We start from the raw sequence: 18973 nt of genomic DNA on the forward strand, positions 1-18973 counted from the left end.
AGACATAAGCCTCAGTATTAGGGGTTAGGGGTTAGGGCTTGGCTTAGGCTTCAAAAAGCCACAAAGCCTACAGGTCCAGAGACACTGGGGCTGCAAAAGGCATACCAAGATGAGTACTACAATTCACCAACAGTAGTCCTTACAAAACCTTTCATGAGGAACACCCATGGTGGTAGAGACATGAGCCACAGGATTAGACTTTCAAAAAGTTTAGGGTTAGGGTTAGGGTTAGGGTTAGGGTTCAAAGATCCACAAAGCCTACAGGTCCAGAGACATTGCGGCTGCAAAAGGCATACCAGGAGGAGTACGGCACTGCACAAACATTGGTCCTTGCGCACCTTTCTCATGCGGAAAATCCGCCAGTACTATACTCAGGTTTCAAAAACTTTAGGGTTAGTGTTAGGGTTAAGTTCAAAGATGCACAAAGCCTAAAGGTCCAGAGATCCTGGGGCTGCAAAACACATGCCAAGAGGAGTACGGCACTGCAAAAACATTGCACCTTACACCACTTGTTCATGTGGGACACCCAAGCTGCTGGGGGCGTACGCAATATTATCCTGTGCCATTTAGGACAGGGTTAGCGTTGAAAGAGCTACAAAGCCTACAGGTCCAGAGACACTGGGGCTGCAAAAGGCATACCAAGATGAGTACAGCACTGCACCAACATCGGTCCTTTAACAACTTTCTCATGAGGAACTCCCATGGTGGTGAAGACATAAGCCTCAGTATTAGGGGTTAGGGGTTAGGGCTTGGCTTAGGCTTCAAAAAGCCACAAAGCCTACAGGTCCAGAGACACTGGGGCTGCAAAAGGCATACCAAGATGAGTACTACAATTCACCAACATTAGTCCTTTACAAAACCTTTCATGAGGAACACCCATGGTGGTAGAGACATGAGCCACAGGATTAGACTTTCAAAAAGTTTAGGGTTAGGGTTAGGGTTAGGGTTCAAAGATCCACAAAGCCTACAGGTCCAGAGACATTGCGGCTGCAAAAGGCATACCAGGAGGAGTACCTCACTGCACAAACATTGGTCCTTGCGCACCTTTCTCATGCGGAAAATCCGCCAGTACTATACTCAGGTTTCAAACACTTTAGGGTTAGTGTTAGGGTTAAGTTCAAAGATGCACAAAGCCTAAAGGTCCAGAGATCCTGGGGCTGCAAAACACATGCCAAGAGGAGTACGGCACTGCAAAAACATTGCACCTTACACCACTTGTTCATGTGGGACACCCAAGCTGCTGGGGGCGTACGCAATATTAGCATGTGCCATTCAGGACAGGCTTAGCGTTGAAAGAGCTACAAAGCCTACAGGTCCAGAGACACTGGGGCTGCAAAAGCCATACCAAGATGAGTACAGCACTGCACTAACATCGGTCCTTTAACAACTTTCTCATGAGGAACTCCCATGGTGGTGAAGACAGAAGCCTCAGTATTAGGGGTTAGGGGTTAGGGCTTGGCTTAGGCTTCAAAAAGCCACAAAGCCTACAGGTCCAGAGGCACTGGGGCTGCAAAAGGCATACCAAGATGAGTACTACAATTCACCAACATTAGTCCTTTAGAAAACCTTTCATGAGGAAAACCCATGGTGGTAGAGACATGAGCCACAGGATTAGACTTTCAAAAAGTTTAGGGTTAGGGTTAGGGTTAGGGTTCAAAGATCCACAAAGCCTACAGGTCCAGAGACATTGCGGCTGCAAAAGGAATACCAGGAGGAATACGGCACTGCACAAACATTGGTCCTTGCGCACCTTTCTCATGCGGAAAATCCGCCAGTACTGTACTCAGGTTTCAAACACTTTAGGGTTAGTGTTAGGGTTAAGTTCAAAGATGCAGAAAGCCTAAAGGTCCAGAGATCCTGGGGCTGCAAAACACATGCCAAGAGGAGTACGGCACTGCAAAAACATTGCACCTTACACCACTTGTTCATGTGGGACATCCAAGCTGCTGGGGGCGTACGCAATATTATCCTGTGCCATTCAGGACAGGCTTAGCGTTGAAAGAGCTACAAAGCCTACAGGTCCAGAGACACTGAGGCTGCAAAAGCCATACCAAGATGAGTACAGCACTGCACCAACATCGGTCCTTTAACAACTTTCTCATGAGGAACTCCCATGGTGGTGAAGACATAAGCCTCAGTATTAGGGGTTAGGGGTTAGGGCTTGGCTTAGGCTTCAAAAAGCCACAAAGCCTACAGGTCCAGAGACACTGGGGCTGCCAAAGGCATACCAAGATGAGTACTACAATTCACCAACAGTAGTCCTTACAAAACCTTTCATGAGGAACACCCATGGGGGTAGAGACATGAGCCACAGGATTAGACTTTCTAAAAGTTTAGGGTTAGGGTTAGGGTTAGGGTTAGGGTTAGGGTTCAAAGATCCACAAAGCCTACAGGTCCAGAGACATTGCGGCTGCAAAAGGCATACCAGGAGGAGTACGGCACTGCACAAACATTGGTCCTTGCGCACCTTTCTCATGCGGAAAATCCGCCAGTACTGTACTCAGGTTTCAAAAACTTTAGGGTTACTGTTAGGGTTAAGTTCAAAGATGCACAAAGCCTAAAGGTCCAGAGATCCTGGGGCTGCAAAACACATGCCAAGAGGAGTACGGCACTGCAAAAACATTGCACCTTACACCACTTGTTCATGTGGGACACCCAAGCTGCTGGGGGCGTACGCAATATTATCCTGTGCCATTCAGGACAGGCTTAGCGTTGAAAGAGCTACAAAGCCTACAGGTCCAGAGACACTGGGGCTGCAAAAGGCATACCAAGATGAGTACAGCACTGCACCAACATAGGTCCTTTAACAACTTTCTCATGAGGAACTCCCATGGTGGTGAAGACATAAGCCTCAGTATTAGGGGTTAGGGGTTAGGGCTTGGCTTAGGCTTCAAAAAGCCACAAAGCCTACAGGTCCAGAGACACTGGGGCTGCAAAAGGCATACCAAGATGAGTACTACAAGTCACCAACATTAGTCCTTACAAAACCTTTCATGAGGAACACCCATGGGGGTAGAGACATGAGCCACAGGATTAGACTTTCAAAAAGTTTAGGGTTAGGTTTAGGGTTAGGGTTCAAAGATCCACAAAGCCTACAGGTCCAGAGACATTGCGGCTGCAAAAGGCATACCAGGAGGAGTACGGCACTGCACAAACATTGGTCCTTGCGCACCTTTCTCATGCGGAAAATCCGCCAGTACTGTACTCAGGTTTCAAAAACTTTAGGGTTAGTGTTACGGTTAAGTTCAAAGATGCACAAAGCCTAAAGGTCCAGAGATCCTGGGGCTGCAAAACACATGCCAAGAGGAGTACGGCACTGCAAAAACATTGCACCTTACACCACTTGTTCATGTGGGACACCCAAGCTGCTGGGGGTGTACGCAATATTATCCTGTGCCATTCAGGACAGGGTTAGCGTTGAAAGAGCTACAAAGCCTACAGGTCCAGAGACACTGGGGCTGCAAAAGGCATACCAAGATGAGTACAGCACTGCACCAGCATCGGTCCTTTAACAACTTTCTCATGAGGAACTCCCATGGTGGTGAAGACATAAGCCTCAGTATTAGGGGTTAGGGGTTAGGGCTTGGCTTAGGCTTCAAAAAGCCACAAAGCCTACAGGTCCAGAGACACTGGGGCTGCAAAAGGCATACCAAGATGAGTACTACAATTCACCAACAGTAGTCCTTACAAAACCTTTCATGAGGAACACCCATGGTGGTAGAGACATGAGCCACAGGATTACACTTTCAAAAAGTTTAGGGTTAGGGTTAGGGTTAGGGTTCAAAGATCCACAAAGCCTACAGGTCCAGAGACATTGCGGCTGCAAAAGGCATACCAGGAGGAGTACGGCACTGCACAAACATTGGTCCTTGCGCACCTTTCTCATGCGGAAAATCCGCCAGTACTGTACTCAGGTTTCAAAAACTTTAGGGTTAGTGTTACGGTTAAGTTCAAAGATGCACAAAGCCTAAAGGTCCAGAGATCCTGGGGCTGCAAAACACATGCCAAGAGGAGTACGGCACTGCAAAAACATTGCACCTTACACCACTTGTTCATGTGGGACACCCAAGCTGCTGGGGGCGTACGCAATATTATCCTGTGCCATTCAGGACAGGCTTAGGGTTGAAAGAGCTACAAAGCCTACAGGTCCAGAGACACTGGGGCTGCAAAAGGCATACCAAGATGAGTACTACAATTCACCAACAGTAGTCCTTACAAAACCTTTCATGAGGAAAACCCATGGTGGTAGAGACACGAGCCACAGGATTATACTTTCAAAAAGTTTAGGGTTAGGGTTAGGGTTAGGGTTAGGGTTAGGGTTAGGGTTCAAAGATCCACAAAGCCTACAGGTCCAGAGACATTGCGGCTGCAAAAGGCATACCAGGAGGAGTACGGCACTGCACAAACATTGGTCCTTGCGCACCTTTCTCATGAGGAAAATCCGCCAGTACTATACTCAGGTTTCAAAAACTTTAGGGTTAGTGTTAGGGTTACGTTCAAAGATGCACAAAGCCTAAAGGTCCAGAGATCCTGGGGCTGCAAAACACATGCCAAGAGGAGTACGGCACTGCAAAAACATTGCACCTTAGACCACTTGTTCATGTGGGAAACCCAAGCTGCTGGGGGCGTACGCAATATTATCCTGTGCCATTTAGGACAGGCTTAGGGTTGAAAGAGCTACAAAGCCTACAGGTCCAGAGACACTGGGGCTGCAAAAGGCATACCAAGATGAGTACAGCACTGCACCAACATTGGTCCTTTAACAAATTTCTCATGAGGAACTCCCATGGTGGTGAAGACAGAAGCCTCAGTATTAGGGGTTAGGGGTTAGGGCTTGGCTTAGGCTTCAAAAAGCCACAAAGCCTACAGGTCCAGAGACACTGGGGCTGCAAAAGGCATACCAAGATGAGTACTATAATTCACCAACAGTAGTCCTTTACAAAACCTTTCATGAGGAAAACCCATGGTGGTAGAGACATGAGCCACAGGGTTAGACTTTCAAAAAGTTTAGGGTTAGGGTTAGGGTTAGGGTTCAAAGATCCACAAAGCCTACAGGTCCAGAGACATTGCGGCTGCAAAAGGCATACCAGGAGGAGTACGGCACTGCACAAACATTTGTCCTTGTGCACCTTTCTCATGCGGAAAATCCGCCAGTACTGTACTCAGGTTTCAAAAACTTTAGGGTTACTGTTAGGGTTAAGTTCAAAGATGCACAAAGCCTAAAGGTCCAGAGATCCTGGGGCTGCAAAACACATGCCAAGAGGAGTACGGCACTGCAAAAACATTGCACCTTACACCACTTGTTCATGTGGGACACCCAAGCTGCTGGGGGCGTACGCAATATTATCCTGTGCCATTCAGGACAGGCTTAGCGTTGAAAGAGCTACAAAGCCTACAGGTCCAGAGACACTGGGGCTGCAAAAGGCATACCAAGATGAGTACAGCACTGCACCAACATTGGTCCTTTAACAACTTTCTCATGAGGAACTCCCATGGTGGTGAAGACATAAGCCTCAGTATTAGGGGTTAGGGGTTAGGGCTTGGCTTAGGCTTCAAAAAGCCACAAAGCCTACAGGTCCAGAGACACTGGGGCTGCAAAAGGCATACCAAGATGAGTACTATAATTCACCAACAGTAGTCCTTTACAAAACCTTTCATAAGGAAAACCCATAGTGGTAGAGACATGAGCCACAGGGTTAGACTTTCAAAAAGTTTAGGGTTAGGGTTAGGGTTAGGGTTCAAAGATCCACAAAGCCTACAGGTCCAGAGACATTGCGGCTGCAAAAGGCATACCAGGAGGAGTACGGCACTGCACAAACATTGGTCCTTGCGCACTTTTCTCATGCGGAAAATCCGCCAGTACTGTACTCAGGTTTCAAACACTTTAGGGTTAGTGTTAGGGTTAAGTTCAAAGATGCACAAAGCCTAAAGGTCCAGAGATCCTGGGGCTGCAAAACACATGCCAAGAGGAGTACGGCACTGCAAAAACATTGCACCTTACACCACTTGTTCATGTGGGACACCCAAGCTGCTGGGGGCGTACGCAATATTAGCATGTGCCATTCAGGACAGGGTTAGCGTTGAAAGAGCTACAAAGCCTACAGGTCCAGAGACACTGGGGCTGCAAAAGGCATACCAAGATGAGTACAGCACTGCACCAGCATCGGTCCTTTAACAACTTTCTCATGAGGAACTCCCATGGTGGTGAAGACATAAGCCTCAGTATTAGGGGTTAGGGGTTAGGGCTTGGCTTAGGCTTCAAAAAGCCACAAAGCCTACAGGTCCAGAGACACTGGGGCTGCAAAAGGCATACCAAGATGAGTACTATAATTCACCAACAGTAGTCCTTTACAAAACCTTTCATGAGGAAAACCCATGGTGGTAGAGACATGAGCCACAGGATTAGACTTTCAAAAAGTTTAGGGTTAGGGTTAGGGTTAGGGTTCAAAGATCCACAAAGCCTACAGGTCCAGAGACATTGCGGCTGCAAAAGGCATACCAGGAGGAGTACGGCACTGCACAAACATTGGTCCTTGCGCACCTTTCTCATGCGGAAAATCCGCCAGTACTATACTCATGTTTCAAAAACTTTAGGGTTAGTGTTAGGGTTAAGTTCAAAGATGCACAAAGCCTAAAGGTCCAGAGATCCTGGGGCTGCAAAACACATGCCAAGAGGAGTACGGCACTGCAAAAACATTGCACCTTACACCACTTGTTCATGTGGGACACCCAAGCTGCTGGGGGCGTACGCAATATTAGCATGTGCCATTCAGGACAGGCTTAGCGTTGAAAGAGCTACAAAGCCTACAGGTCCAGAGACACTGGGGCTGCAAAAGCCATACCAAGATGAGTACAGCACTGCACCAACATCGGTCCTTTAACAACTTTCTCATGAGGAACTCCCATGGTGGTGAAGACATAAGCCTCAGTATTAGGGGTTAGGGGTTAGGGCTTGGCTTAGGCTTCAAAAAGCCACAAAGCCTACAGGTCCAGAGACACTGGGGCTGCAAAAGGCATACCAAGATGAGAACTACAATTCACCAACATTAGTCCTTACAAAACCTTTCATGAGGAACACCCATGGTGGTAGAGACATGAGCCACAGGATTAGACTTTCAAAAAGTTTAGGGTTAGGGTTAGGGTTAGGGTTAGGGTTCAAAGATCCACAAAGCCTACAGGTCCAGAGACATTGCGGCTGCAAAAGGCATACCAGGAGGAGTACCTCACTGCACAAACATTGGTCCTTGCGCACCTTTCTCATGCGGAAAATCCGCCAGTACTATACTCAGGTTTCAAAAACTTTAGGGTTACTGTTAGGGTTAAGTTGAAAGACGCACAAAGCCTAAAGGTCCAGATTTCCTGGGGCTGCAAAACACATGCCAAGAGGAGTACGGCACTGCAAAAACATTGCACCTTACACCACTTGTTCATGTGGGACACCCAAGCTGCTGGGGGCGTACGCAATATTATCCTGTGCCATTCAGGACAGGCTTAGGGTTGAAAGAGCTACAAAGCCTACAGGTCCAGAGACACTGGGGCTGCAAAAGGCATACCAAGATGAGTACAGCACTGCACCAACATCGGTCCTTTAACAACTTTCTCATGAGGAACTCCCATGGTGGTGAAGACATAAGCCTCAGTATTAGGGGTTAGGGGTTAGGGCTTGGCTTAGGCTTCAAAAAGCCACAAAGCCTACAGGTCCAGAGACACTGGGGCTGCAAAAGGCATACCAAGATGAGTACTACAATTCACCAACATTAGTCCTTTACAAAACCTTTCATGAGGAACACCCATGGTGCTAGAGACATGAGCCACAGGATTAGACTTTCAAAAAGTTTAGGGTTAGGGTTAGGGTTAGGGTTCAAAGATCCACAAAGCCTACAGGTCCAGAGACATTGCAGCTGCAAAAGGCATACCAGGAGGAGTACGGCACTGCACAAACATTGGTCCTTGCGCACCTTTCTCATGCGGAAAATCCGCCAGTACTGTACTCAGGTTTCAAAAACTTTAGGGTTAGAGTTAGGGTTAAGTTCAAAGATGCACAAAGCCTAAAGGTCCAGAGATCCTGGGGCTGCAAAACACATGCCAAGAGGAGTACGGCACTGCAAAAACATTGCACCTTACACCACTTGTTCATGTGGGACACCCAAGCTGCTGGGGGCGTACGCAATATTATCCTGTGCCATTCAGGACAGGGTTAGCGTTGAAAGAGCTACAAAGCCTACAGGTCCAGAGACACTGAGGCTGCAAAAGCCATACCAAGATGAGTACAGCACTGCACCAACATCGGTCCTTTAACAACTTTCTCATGAGGAACTCCCATGGTGGTGAAGACATAAGCATCAATATTAGGGGTTAGGGGTTAGGGCTTGGCTTAGGCTTCAAAAAGCCACAAAGCCTACAGGTCCAGAGACACTGGGGCTGCAAAAGGCATACCAAGATGAGTACTACAATTCACCAACAGTAGTCCTTACAAAACATTTCATGAGGAACACCCATGGTTGTAGAGACATGACCACAGGATTAGACTTTCTAAAAGTTTAGGGTTAGGGTTAGGGTTAGGGTTAGGGTTAGGGTTCAAAGATCCACAAAGCCTACAGGTCCAGAGACATTGCAGCTGCAAAAGGCATACCAGGAGGAGTACGGCACTGCACAAACATTGGTCCTTGCGCACTTTTCTCATGCGGAAAATCCGCCAGTACTGTACTCAGGTTTCAAAAACTTTAGGGTTACTGTTAGGGTTAAGTTCAAAGATGCACAAAGCCTAAAGGTCCAGAGATCCTGGGGCTGCAAAACACATGCCAAGAGGAGTACGGCACTGCAAAAACATTGCACCTTACACCACTTGTTCATGTGGGACACCCAAGCTGCTGGGGGCGTACGCAATATTAGCATGTGCCATTCAGGACAGGGTTAGCGTTGAAAGAGCTACAAAGCCTACAGGTCCAGAGACACTGGGGCTGCAAAAGGCATACCAAGATGAGTACAGCACTGCACCAACATAGGTCCTTTAACAACTTTCTCATGAGGAACTCCCATGGTGGTGAAGACATAAGCCTCAGTATTAGGGGTTAGGGGTTAGGGCTTGGCTTAGGCTTCAAAAAGCCACAAAGCCTACAGGTCCAGAGACACTGGGGCTGCAAAAGGCATACCAAGATGAGTACTACAATTCACCAACAGTAGTCTTTAACAAAACCTTTCATGAGGAACACCCATGGTGGTAGAGACATGAGCCACAGGATTAGACTTTCAAAAAGTTTAGGGTTAGGGTTAGGGTTCAAAGATCCACAAAGCCAACAGGTCCAGAGACATTGCGGCTGCAAAAGGCATACCAGGAGGAGTACGGCACTGCACAAACCTTGGTCCTTGCGCACCTTTCTCATGCGGAAAATCCGCCAGTACTGTACTCAGGTTTCAAAAACTTTAGGGTTACTGTTAGGGTTAAGTTCAAAGATGCACAAAGCCTAAAGGTCCAGAGATCCTGGGGCTGCAAAACACATGCCAAGAGGAGTACGGCACTGCAAAAACATTGCACCTTACACCACTTGTTCATGTGGGACACCCAAGCTGCTGGGGGCGTACGCAATATTATCCTGTGCCATTCAGGACAGGGTTAGCGTTGAAAGAGCTACAAAGCCTACAGGTCCAGAGACACTGGGGCTGCAAAAGGCATACCAAGATGAGTACTACAATTCACCAACAGTAGTCCTTACAAAACCTTTCATGAGGAAAACCCATGGTGGTAGAGACACGAGCCACAGGATTATACTTTCAAAAAGTTTAGGGTTAGGGTTAGGGTTAGGGTTAGGGTTAGGGTTAGGGTTCAAAGATCCACAAAGCCTACAGGTCCAGAGACATTGCGGCTGCAAAAGGCATACCAGGAGGAGTACGGCACTGCACAAACATTGGTCCTTGCGCACCTTTCTCATGAGGAAAATCCGCCAGTACTATACTCAGGTTTCAAAAACTTTAGGGTTAGTGTTAGGGTTACGTTCAAAGATGCACAAAGCCTAAAGGTCCAGAGATCCTGGGGCTGCAAAACACATGCCAAGAGGAGTACGGCACTGCAAAAACATTGCACCTTAGACCACTTGTTCATGTGGGAAACCCAAGCTGCTGGGGGCGTACGCAATATTATCCTGTGCCATTTAGGACAGGCTTAGGGTTGAAAGAGCTACAAAGCCTACAGGTCCAGAGACACTGGGGCTGCAAAAGGCATACCAAGATGAGTACAGCACTGCACCAACATTGGTCCTTTAACAAATTTCTCATGAGGAACTCCCATGGTGGTGAAGACAGAAGCCTCAGTATTAGGGGTTAGGGGTTAGGGCTTGGCTTAGGCTTCAAAAAGCCACAAAGCCTACAGGTCCAGAGACACTGGGGCTGCAAAAGGCATACCAAGATGAGTACTATAATTCACCAACAGTAGTCCTTTACAAAACCTTTCATGAGGAAAACCCATGGTGGTAGAGACATGAGCCACAGGGTTAGACTTTCAAAAAGTTTAGGGTTAGGGTTAGGGTTAGGGTTCAAAGATCCACAAAGCCTACAGGTCCAGAGACATTGCGGCTGCAAAAGGCATACCAGGAGGAGTACGGCACTGCACAAACATTTGTCCTTGTGCACCTTTCTCATGCGGAAAATCCGCCAGTACTGTACTCAGGTTTCAAAAACTTTAGGGTTACTGTTAGGGTTAAGTTCAAAGATGCACAAAGCCTAAAGGTCCAGAGATCCTGGGGCTGCAAAACACATGCCAAGAGGAGTACGGCACTGCAAAAACATTGCACCTTACACCACTTGTTCATGTGGGACACCCAAGCTGCTGGGGGCGTACGCAATATTATCCTGTGCCATTCAGGACAGGCTTAGCGTTGAAAGAGCTACAAAGCCTACAGGTCCAGAGACACTGGGGCTGCAAAAGGCATACCAAGATGAGTACAGCACTGCACCAACATTGGTCCTTTAACAACTTTCTCATGAGGAACTCCCATGGTGGTGAAGACATAAGCCTCAGTATTAGGGGTTAGGGGTTAGGGCTTGGCTTAGGCTTCAAAAAGCCACAAAGCCTACAGGTCCAGAGACACTGGGGCTGCAAAAGGCATACCAAGATGAGTACTATAATTCACCAACAGTAGTCCTTTACAAAACCTTTCATAAGGAAAACCCATAGTGGTAGAGACATGAGCCACAGGGTTAGACTTTCAAAAAGTTTAGGGTTAGGGTTAGGGTTAGGGTTCAAAGATCCACAAAGCCTACAGGTCCAGAGACATTGCGGCTGCAAAAGGCATACCAGGAGGAGTACGGCACTGCACAAACATTGGTCCTTGCGCACTTTTCTCATGCGGAAAATCCGCCAGTACTGTACTCAGGTTTCAAACACTTTAGGGTTAGTGTTAGGGTTAAGTTCAAAGATGCACAAAGCCTAAAGGTCCAGAGATCCTGGGGCTGCAAAACACATGCCAAGAGGAGTACGGCACTGCAAAAACATTGCACCTTACACCACTTGTTCATGTGGGACACCCAAGCTGCTGGGGGCGTACGCAATATTAGCATGTGCCATTCAGGACAGGGTTAGCGTTGAAAGAGCTACAAAGCCTACAGGTCCAGAGACACTGGGGCTGCAAAAGGCATACCAAGATGAGTACAGCACTGCACCAGCATCGGTCCTTTAACAACTTTCTCATGAGGAACTCCCATGGTGGTGAAGACATAAGCCTCAGTATTAGGGGTTAGGGGTTAGGGCTTGGCTTAGGCTTCAAAAAGCCACAAAGCCTACAGGTCCAGAGACACTGGGGCTGCAAAAGGCATACCAAGATGAGTACTATAATTCACCAACAGTAGTCCTTTACAAAACCTTTCATGAGGAAAACCCATGGTGGTAGAGACATGAGCCACAGGATTAGACTTTCAAAAAGTTTAGGGTTAGGGTTAGGGTTAGGGTTCAAAGATCCACAAAGCCTACAGGTCCAGAGACATTGCGGCTGCAAAAGGCATACCAGGAGGAGTACGGCACTGCACAAACATTGGTCCTTGCGCACCTTTCTCATGCGGAAAATCCGCCAGTACTGTACTCAGGTTTCAAAAACTTTAGGGTTAGTGTTAGGGTTAAGTTCAAAGATGCACAAAGCCTAAAGGTCCAGAGATCCTGGGGATGCAAAACACATGCCAAGAGGAGTACGGCACTGCAAAAACATTGCACCTTACACCACTTGTTCATGTGGGACACCCAAGCTGCTGGGGGCGTACGCAATATTAGCATGTGCCATTCAGGACAGGCTTAGCGTTGAAAGAGCTACAAAGCCTACAGGTCCAGAGACACTGGGGCTGCAAAAGGCATACCAAGATGAGTACAGCACTGCACCAACATCGGTCCTTTAACAACTTTCTCATGAGGAACTCCCATGGTGGTGAAGACAGAAGCCTCAGTATTAGGGGTTAGGGGTTAGGGCTTGGCTTAGGCTTCAAAAAGCCACAAAGCCTACAGGTCCAGAGACACTGGGGCTGCAAAAGGCATACCAAGATGAGAACTACAATTCACCAACATTAGTCCTTACAAAACCTTTCATGAGGAACACCCATGGTGGTAGAGACACGAGCCACAGGATTAGACTTTCAAAAAGTTTAGGGTTAGGGTTAGGGTTAGGGTTAGGGTTCAAAGATCCACAAAGCCTACAGGTCCAGAGACATTGCGGCTGCAAAAGGCATACCAGGAGGAGTACCTCACTGCACAAACATTGGTCCTTGCGCACCTTTCTCATGCGGAAAATCCGCCAGTACTATACTCAGGTTTCAAACACTTTAGGGTTAGTGTTAGGGTTAAGTTCAAAGATGCACAAAGCCTAAAGGTCCAGAGATCCTGGGGCTGCAAAACACATGCCAAGAGGAGTACGGCACTGCAAAAACATTGCACCTTACACCACTTGTTCATGTGGGACACCCAAGCTGCTGGGGGCGTACGCAATATTATCCTGTGCCATTCAGGACAGGCTTAGGGTTGAAAGAGCTACAAAGCCTACAGGTCCAGAGACACTGGGGCTGCAAAAGGCATACCAAGATGAGTACAGCACTGCACCAACATCGGTCCTTTAACAACTTTCTCATGAGGAACTCCCATGGTGGTGAAGACATAAGCCTCAGTATTAGGGGTTAGGGGTTAGGGCTTGGCTTAGGCTTCAAAAAGCCACAAAGCCTACAGGTCCAGAGACACTGGGGCTGCAAAAGGCATACCAAGATGAGTACTACAATTCACCAACATTAGTCCTTTACAAAACCTTTCATGAGGAACACCCATGGTGCTAGAGACATGAGCCACAGGATTAGACTTTCAAAAAGTTTAGGGTTAGGGTTAGGGTTAGGGTTCAAAGATCCACAAAGCCTACAGGTCCAGAGACATTGCAGCTGCAAAAGGCATACCAGGAGGAGTACGGCACTGCACAAACATTGGTCCTTGCGCACCTTTCTCATGCGGAAAATCCGCCAGTACTGTACTCAGGTTTCAAAAACTTTAGGGTTAGAGTTAGGGTTAAGTTCAAAGATGCACAAAGCCTAAAGGTCCAGAGATCCTGGGGCTGCAAAACACATGCCAAGAGGAGTACGGCACTGCAAAAACATTGCACCTTACACCACTTGTTCATGTGGGACACCCAAGCTGCTGGGGGCGTACGCAATATTATCCTGTGCCATTCAGGACAGGGTTAGCGTTGAAAGAGCTACAAAGCCTACAGGTCCAGAGACACTGAGGCTGCAAAAGCCATACCAAGATGAGTACAGCACTGCACCAACATCGGTCCTTTAACAACTTTCTCATGAGGAACTCCCATGGTGGTGAAGACATAAGCATCAATATTAGGGGTTAGGGGTTAGGGCTTGGCTTAGGCTTCAAAAAGCCACAAAGCCTACAGGTCCAGAGACACTGGGGCTGCAAAAGGCATACCAAGATGAGTACTACAATTCACCAACAGTAGTCCTTACAAAACATTTCATGAGGAACACCCATGGTTGTAGAGACATGACCACAGGATTAGACTTTCTAAAAGTTTAGGGTTAGGGTTAGGGTTAGGGTTAGGGTTAGGGTTCAAAGATCCACAAAGCCTACAGGTCCAGAGACATTGCAGCTGCAAAAGGCATACCAGGAGGAGTACGGCACTGCACAAACCTTGGTCCTTGCGCACCTTTCTCATGCGGAAAATCCGCCAGTACTGTACTCAGGTTTCAAAAACTTTAGGGTTACTGTTAGGGTTAAGTTCAAAGATGCACAAAGCCTAAAGGTCCAGAGATCCTGGGGCTGCAAAATACATGCCAAGAGGAGTACGGCACTGCAAAAACATTGCACCTTACACCACTTGTTCATGTGGGACACCCAAGCTGCTGGGGGCGTACGCAATATTAGCATGTGCCATTCAGGAGAGGCTTAGCGTTGAAAGAGCTACAAAGCCTACAGGTCCAGAGACACTGGGGCTGCAAAAGGCATACCAAGATGAGTACAGCACTGCACCAACATAGGTCCTTTAACAACTTTCTCATGAGGAACTCCCATGGTGGTGAAGACATAAGCCTCAGTATTAGGGGTTAGGGGTTAGGGCTTGGCTTAGGCTTCAAAAAGCCACAAAGCCTACAGGTCCAGAGACACTGGGGCTGCAAAAGGCATACCAAGATGAGTACTACAATTCACCAACAGTAGTCTTTAACAAAACCTTTCATGAGGAACACCCATGGTGGTAGAGACATGAGCCACAGGATTAGACTTTCAAAAAGTTTAGGGTTAGGGTTAGGGTTCAAAGATCCACAAAGCCAACAGGTCCAGAGACATTGCGGCTGCAAAAGGCATACCAGGAGGAGTACGGCACTGCACAAACCTTGGTCCTTGCGCACCTTTCTCATGCGGAAAATCCGCCAGTACTGTACTCAGGTTTCAAAAACTTTAGGGTTACTGTTAGGGTTAAGTTCAAAGATGCACAAAGCCTAAAGGTCCAGAGATCCTGGGGTTGCAAAACACATGCCAAGAGGAGTACGGCACTGCAAAAACATTGCACCTTACACCACTTGTTCATGTGGGACACCCAAGCTGCTGGGGGCGTACGCAATATTATCCTGTGCCATTCAGGACAGGGTTAGCGTTGAAAGAGCTACAAAGCCTACAGGTCCAGAGACACTGGGGCTGCAAAAGGCATACCAAGATGAGTACAGCACTGCACCAACATCGGTCCTTTAACAACTTTCTCATGAGGAACTCCCATGGTGGTGAAGACATAAGCCTCAGTATTAGGGGTTAGGGGTTAGGGCTTGGCTTAGGCTTCAAAAAGCCACAAAGCCTACAGGTCCAGAGACACTGGGGCTGCAAAAGGCATACCAAGATGAGTACTACAAGTCACCAACAGTAGTCCTTTACAAAACCTTTCATGAGGAACACCAATGGTGGTAGAGACATGAGCCACAGGATTAGACTTTCAAAAAGTTTAGGGTTAGGGTTTAGGGCTAGGGTTCAAAGATCCACAAAGCCTACAGGTCCAGAGACATTGTGGCTGCAAAAGGCATACCAGGAGGAGTACGGCACTGCACAAACATTGGTCCTTGCGCACCTTTCTCATGCGGAAAATCCGCCAGTACTATACTCAGGTTTCAAAAACTTTAGGGTTAGTGTTAGGGTTAAGTTCAAAGATGCACAAAGCCTAAAGGTCCAGAGATCCTGGGGCTGCAAAACACATGCCAAGAGGAGTACGGCACTGCAAAAACATTGCACCTTACACCACTTGTTCATGTGGGACACCCAAGCTGCTGGGGGCGTACGCAATATTATCCTGTGCCATTCAGGACAGGCTTAGGGTTGAAAGAGCTACAAAGCCTACAGGTCCAGAGACACTGGGGCTGCAAAAGGCATACCAAGATGAGTACTACAATTCACCAACAGTAGTCCTTACAAAACCTTTCATGAGGAAAACCCATGGTGGTAGAGACACGAGCCACAGGATTATACTTTCAAAAAGTTTAGGGTTAGGGTTAGGGTTAGGGTTAGGGTTAGGGTTAGGGTTAGGGTTCAAAGATCCACAAAGCCTACAGGTCCAGAGACATTGCGGCTGCAAAAGGCATACCAGGAGGAGTACGGCACTGCACAAACATTGGTCCTTGCGCACCTTTCTCATGCGGAAAATCCGCCAGTACTATACTCAGGTTTCAAAAACTTTAGGGTTAGAGTTAGGGTTAAGTTCAAAGATGCACAAAGCCTAAAGGTCCAGAGATCCTGGGGCTGCAAAACACATGCCAAGAGGAGTACGGCACTGCAAAAACATTGCACCTTACACCACTTGTTCATGTGGGACACCCAAGCTGCTGAGGGCGTACGCAATATTATCCTGTGCCATTCAGGACAGGCTTAGCGTTGAAAGAGCTACAAAGCCTACAGGTCCAGAGACACTGGGGCTGCAAAAGGCATACCAAGATGAGTACAGCACTGCACCAACATCGGTCCTTTAACAAATTTCTCATGAGGAACTCCCATGGTGGTGAAGACAGAAGCCTCAGTATTAGGGGTTAGGGGTTAGGGCTTGGCTTAGGCTTCAAAAAGCCACAAAGCCTACAGGTCCAGAGACACTGGGGCTGCAAAAGGCATACCAAGATGAGTACTACAATTCACCAACAGTAGTCCTTACAAAACCTTTCATGAGGAACACCCATGGTGGTAGAGACATGAGCCACAGGATTAGACTTTCAAAAAGTTTAGGGTTAGGGTTTAGGGTTAGGGTTCAAAGATCCACAAAGCCTACAGGTCCAGAGACATTGCGGCTGCAAAAGGCATACCAGGAGGAGTACGGCACTGCACAAACATTGGTCCTTGCGCACCTTTCTCATGCGGAAAATCCGCCAGTACTATACTCAGGTTTCAAACACTTTAGGGTTACTCTTAGGGTTAAGTTCAAAGATGCACAAAGCCTAAAGGTCCAGAGATCCTGGGGCTGCAAAACACATGCCAAGAGGAGTACGGCACTGCAAAAACATTGCACCTTACACCACTTGTTCATGTGGGACACCCAAGCTGCTGGGGGCGTACGCAATATTATCCTGTGCCATTCAGGACAGGCTTAGGGTTGAAAGAGCTACAAAGCCTACAGGTCCAGAGACACTGGGGCTGCAAAAGGCATACCAAGATGAGTACAGCACTGCACCAGCATCGGTCCTTTAACAACTTTCTCATGAGGAACTCCCATGGTGGTGAAGACATAAGCCTCAGTATTAGGGGTTAGGGGTTAGGGCTTGGCTTAGGCTTCAAAAAGCCACAAAGGCTACAGGTCCAGAGACACTGGGGCTGCAAAAGGCATACCAAGATGAGTACTACAATTCACCAACAGTAGTCCTTACAAAACCTTTCATGAGGAACACCCATGGTGGTAGAGACATGAGCCACAGGATTAGACTTTCAAAAAGTTTAGGGTTAGGGTTAGGGTTAGGGTTCAAAGATCCACAAAGCCTACAGGTCCAGAGACATTGCGGCTGCAAAAGGCATACCAGGAGGAGTACGGCACTGCACAAACATTGGTCCTTGCGCACCTTTCTCATGCGGAAAATCCGCCAGTACTGTACTCAGGTTTCAAAAACTTTAGGGTTAGCGTTAGGGTTAAGTTCAAAGATGCAGAAAGCCTAAAGGTCCAGAGATCCTGGGGCTGCAAAACACATGCCAAGAGGAGTACGGCACTGCAAAAACATTGCACCTTACACCACTTGTTCATGTGGGACACCCAAGCTGCTGGGGGCGTACGCAATATTATCCTGTGCCATTCAGGACAGGCTTAGGGTTGAAAGAGCTACAAAGCCTACAGGTCCAGAGACACTGGGGCTGCAAAAGGCATACCAAGATGAGTACTACAATTCACCAACAGTAGTCCTTACAAAACCTTTCATGAGGAACACCCATGGTGGTAGAGACATGAGCCACAGGATTAGACTTTCAAAAAGTTTAGGGTTAGGGTTAGGGTTAGGGTTCAAAGATCCACAAAGCCTACAGGTCCAGAGACATTGCGGCTGCAAAAGGCATACCAGGAGGAGTACGGCACTGCACAAACATTGGTCCTTGCGCACCTTTCTCATGCGGAAAATCCGCCAGTACTATACTCAGGTTTCAAAAACTTTAGGGTTACTGTTAGGGTTAAGTTCAAAGATGCACAAAGCCTAAAGGTCCAGAGATCCTGGGGCTGCAAAACACATGCCAAGAGGAGTACGGCACTGCAAAAATATTGCACCTTGCACCACTTGTTCATGTGGGACACCCAAGCTGCTGGGGGCGTACGCAATATTATCCTGTGCCATTCAGGACAGGCTTAGGGTTGAAAGAGCTACAAAGCCTACAGGTCCAGAGACACTGGGGCTGCAAAAGGCATACCAAGATGAGTACTACAATTCACCAACAGTAGTCCTTACAAAACCTTTCATGAGGAAAACCCATGGTGGTAGAGACACGAGCCACAGGATTATACTTTCAAAAAGTTTAGGGTTAGGGTTAGGGTTAGGGTTAGGGTTAGGGTTAGGGTTCAAAGATCCACAAAGCCTACAGGTCCAGAGACATTGCGGCTGCAAAAGGCATACCAGGAGGAGTACGGCACTGCACAAACATTGGTCCTTGCGCACCTTTCTCATGCGGAAAATCCGCCAGTACTATACTCAGGTTTCAAAAACTTTAGGGTTAGTGTTAGGGTTAAGTTCAAAGATGCACAAAGCCTAAAGGTCCAGAGATCCTGGGGCTGCAAAACACATGCCAAGAGGAGTACGGCACTGCAAAAACATTGCACCTTACACCACTTGTTCATGTGGGACACCCAAGCTGCTGGGGGCGTACGCAATATTATCCTGTGCCATTCAGGACAGGGTTAGCGTTGAAAGAGCTACAAAGCCTACAGGTCCAGAGACACTGGGGCTGCAAAAGGCATACCAAGATGAGTACAGCACTGCACCAACATCGGTCCTTTAACAACTTTCTCATGAGGAA

This window comes from Psittacula echo (genome assembly GCF_963264785.1).
Source record: "Psittacula echo genome assembly, chromosome: 6".
In the NCBI taxonomy this organism is placed as follows: domain Eukaryota; kingdom Metazoa; phylum Chordata; class Aves; order Psittaciformes; family Psittacidae; genus Psittacula; species Psittacula echo.